This window comes from Lampetra planeri, unplaced genomic scaffold (genome assembly GCF_965212315.1).
Source record: "Lampetra planeri unplaced genomic scaffold, kcLamPlan1.2.h2 scaffold_214, whole genome shotgun sequence".
Taxonomy (NCBI): Eukaryota; Metazoa; Chordata; class Hyperoartia; order Petromyzontiformes; family Petromyzontidae; genus Lampetra; species Lampetra planeri.
The window spans coordinates 116778-121114 of record NW_027614904.1 but is presented as its reverse complement, the minus strand read 5'-3'; positions in this window follow the sequence as shown (position 1 = coordinate 121114).

Sequence of the window (4337 nt, the reverse complement as noted above, 5' to 3'; positions counted from 1 at the left end):
GAACCCGGTCCCGCACCTGGTCGACACGGGGGTGGGGTGGGAGGGGAGGCATCAACGAGTGCAGTGCATGGGAACACGGCAGCTACAGAGAGGCGATGAGGAGTTGACTAACTGTCGGTGAGTGAGTGACCCAAGTTAATTAGTGAGTCCAGCTACTTGGAGAAATGTTAATTTGTGAGTACGGCTACCTGTAAGTGTGTGCGTGACTGTCGTGGCGTAGCGGTTAGCGCTACGAACACGGCGATCCGAGTTCGATTCCCGCTCACGGCCAACACCAGCGACGATTATCTGCAGCGGTCTCCCCGAGGTCGACTCGGCCTCAAATTCATATTTGGTGCGGTGTGTAGTGAACATCACCGCTGGGGTGATGCCCACTCGCTAACAGGACTTGCCCCAACAGTCTGTTAAGGCTGCACGGGGGATCTCTGTGACTACTGCGCATGAGACACAAACGGTCATTGGAGCCGCGCGGACGAATTTCTGCCGATCGCCGGATCGACGCCGACGCCCGGCACCGGTTCGCCCGGCCCGTGGTCATAGCGCGGCGATGCCCGGAGCTGCCCGGGGGGGGGAGGAGGCGGGGGGGGGGGGGGCGCTCAGCATCACACCGGCCTCCGTTTGACGCGCCGATCCCGTCCCTGCAAATTAACCTCCATCGCCGGAATCGCCGGAGCCTTTGAATCGCTTAATCCCTCGCTCATCTTCACAGGAAATTTGCATAGCCTTATTGGCCTGTAACGGCAAGATAACCTTTCTTTCAGGCTTTTAATTTCTCTCTCTCTTCTCTCTTCTCTCTCTCTCCCCTCTCTCCTCTCTCTCTTTCTCTCCGAGTGCCCGTGCCTTCTCGCTGTAGATGTCAATGTTGCATATTAAGCAGAGGCCGAGAGCGTGTGCGCACGCACGCATGCATGCGCGTAGCTGTTTGTGTGGGTTTGTGTGGGCGACCGTGGGGGTGAGCGTGACTGCGAGCGTGCCTGCGAGCCTGTGAGCGTGCCTGCGTGCATGCGAACGTGCGTGCCTGCTTGCGTGCGAACGTGAGTGTGCGAGCGTGTGCCTGTGAGCGTGTGCCTGTGAGCGTGTGCCTGTGAGCGTGCCTGTGAACGTGCGTTCGAGAGTGAGCGTGCATCTTCAAGTGCATGAATTTGTGTGGCTGTGGTTTGGAAGACAAAGGCAACCGGGCGTGTGGTGCTGGCCACCCACCCTGTTGTGTGCCGTGCCGGCCTGAATAGATCTTAATAGGCGCTCGCTAACAGCGCTCGCCCCGGCAGTCTGCCAAGGCTACATGGAGGAATCTTTGTCTCTGTGTCTGTGTGCACGTGGCTGAGCATGCGCGTGTGTGTGTGTTTATGCATCTGCGTGTGTGGGTGCATGGCTATGCTCGCTATAATAGCACTTTCCCCAACAGACAGTTATGGCTATATGTGAAGGAATCTTTGCCTTTGTCTGTGTGTGTGTCTGTGTGCATGGTTGCAAGTGCGTGTGTGTCTGTGTGCATGGTTGCAAGTGCGTGTGTGTCTGTGTGCATGGTTGCAAGTGCGTGTGTGTCTGTGCGCATGGCTGTGAGTGTGTGTGTGTCTGTGTGCATGGCTGCAAGTGCGTGTGTGTGCATATAAATTTGCGTCACATGTATGCCTACGTGTGCGCACACACGCGCGTGCGTGTGTGTGTACGTGCATACGTGTGTATGCTTAGTATGCACCATCCAGCGCACACAGTTGCGAGCGGTCAGGTGTGTGTGTGTGTGTACGTGGTGGGGAGCGATGGCGCAGTAGTCGGGGCACTTGCGCTACGAAACGCGGCGACTCGACTTTGATTCGCGCTCACGGCCAACACCAGTGGCAAATATCTCCACCAGTCCTGGGCCTCCCCTAGGTCGACTCAGCCTTAACCCGGGTGGTGGTGGCACCCGCCCGTGAACCGTTGCTGTGGAGGCAGCAGCGAGGGTTGATGGATCGCACGCAGATGGGAGGTGCCGTGTACCCCGGCTCCCCAGGAGAAGGCGGTACGGCCAGTGGACTAGTCGCCATCCGTTCCCATCTGCAAGGGGGATGGAAAGAGATAGCTGTGGGTTTTATTCGTGCGCTCCGCTCCGGTTCCCTCCCAAGGGGCCGAAATTTTTTTTACTTAAAACCCAACACAGCAGCGGCAGGACCCTCCCAACGAGTGAGGTCGGTGAAGCGAGCTCCCTTGCCGCGGTGCGTTACCGTGAAATGTCCTCACCGCGCCCGGGGATAGACGGGTGTCGCTCGCCGCTCTGCGCGACCGACACTGGCAACAGGTTCGCTCGTCCCGCGTGTGAGCTGATTTTGTTTGGAACTTTTTGTTTGGCGCACTTTGCCCCCCCACCCCCCCCGCCACTCTTCCCCTTGCCTCGTATGAAATCTCCCCCCCCCCCCCCGCTCGCAGTGCCCCCGTGAGCGGGGCAGCGAGCCCGATCCTTCACCCCGTCCCAGAGCCCAGGAGCACTTCTGCCGTGGAATTTCTGTACCATCCCCCCCCCCCCCCCATCTCTTGTCGTGGTTCGTGCCTTTTACCACCGGGCTCTTGTTAAATTAACAAAAAAATGTAAACCCCATCAGCATCGTGGGACGACAAAGGCGGCCGGGCGTGGTATTGGACCCGTCCTGGTTGATGACCGCCCGCGGGCCCGGCCCCTCCCTTAGGTTTTGCGAGAGGCGACGATCCCCCGCTGACGGGTGATGGTCGCGGAACTCAAATGAAGCCCGGGGTCCATTCGTCGGCGGAACTCGGTGACTTCTCCCGCCGCTGCTGGCGTCGGCGACCGTCGTCCGTCCGCCTCTTCGCCGGGAAGCGCCGATAAATATTTAACGAGACGCGTCCGCGCGGGCCCGTCGTTCCGCCCGTGCCGCCCGTTGGAGCGGAGCGCGGGATCCCAATATCTCGGGGCCGGCGGCGGCGGCGTCGGCGGCGTTGGGCCCCCAAATAAAATCGGCGGCGGATCGTCCGGGCCCCGGTTGAGGCTCGCCGGCATCGCGCGTGCCGGAGGAGGGGGCCTTGGTGCACGCGGCCGGGAAACGGAACGCCTCCGCTGTTGCGGCGAGCGAGCGCGGGAGTCGCGGGTCGGGCCGCCACCCTCCCCGCAATCGCAGGGTCGTTCTCCGCGAGTTGGCGACGCGAGAGCCGAGTTCACTCTTGGCAGAGTTTTGACGGAGGGCGGCAAGGGTTTGTGCGCTCGTGCGTGCGCGCCGAGCTCCACACCCCACACCCCCCCCCACCGTCACCCCACCCCAACCCTCCTCCTCCTCTACCCAATCTGCTGCCTGTCATCCCGAGACTCTGCACCCCCTCCCATCCCCGTCATCCTCGTTTCTGCTCTCGCTCGCAAAACACTGACGCGTGAACCCCTCCCTCCCTCCCCGGGATGTGAGACGGGCAGAAGGAGGCAGCCTGGCTCGAGGCCTGCGTTGTTTTGTGAGAATAAATAATGTAGGCTCGGGGTGGGGGCGGGGGGGGGGCGGGGGCGGGCGTGTTTGCTTTGATCTGCACGCCGCTCTCGCGCGGCCCCTTTGGCGCGCGGAGCCCGGCTCCGTCTCCGAGGGGCCACACCAACTCCGCTAATATCGCTGATTTGTTTTTAATGATTAATTAACGAGGGCCCCATGAATTATTTACCCGCGCTAATTCAACGCGCGTGCGAATTAATGGCGCGCGCGCCAACGCGTTCCGCACCGCCGCCCCGGTGCGGAACGCTCGAGGAGCGGTAAACAAACGGGCGCGTCCGGGGAGCACGAGGAAGCGTGGGGAAGCACCGGGGAAGCGTGGGGAAGCACCGGGGAAGCGTGGGGAAGCACCGGGGAAGCACCCGGGTTGAACAGGGAAGCGTGAGGAATCTTCTTGGTTCTTTCAGTAAAAATAAAACATAATAAAATAATATAATATAATAATATTTTATTACTTCCCTTCTACGTGACTTTACCGAAAGAACCAAGAAGATGAATCCCTGCAGTCACGAAAGCTTTAAATCGAAATTTAAGCGTGAGGAAGTGCAGAGAAGCACGAGGAAGCGCAGGGACGAGTGGGTAAGCGCTGGGGAAGCGAACGGAAGCAGACTGCGCCGTGGTAACCAGGGCGGCTCTCGTGTCTTCCGATGGCACTCGCGAAGCACAAAGCACGGCTCGTGTCACGCGTGATGGGACCGAGTGTCGGGAGAGGAGGGGAGGGAGCGGAGAGAGCGGAGGGAGAGGAGGGAGCAGAGGGAGAGGAGGGAGCGGGGGAAGAGGAGGGAGAGGAGCGGAGGGAGCGGTGTGCCTGTCGGATTCGGGGATTTGCAGATTGGGAGCGCGTGCGGCGAGGCGGCGGTGGTGGCGGGACGGGGC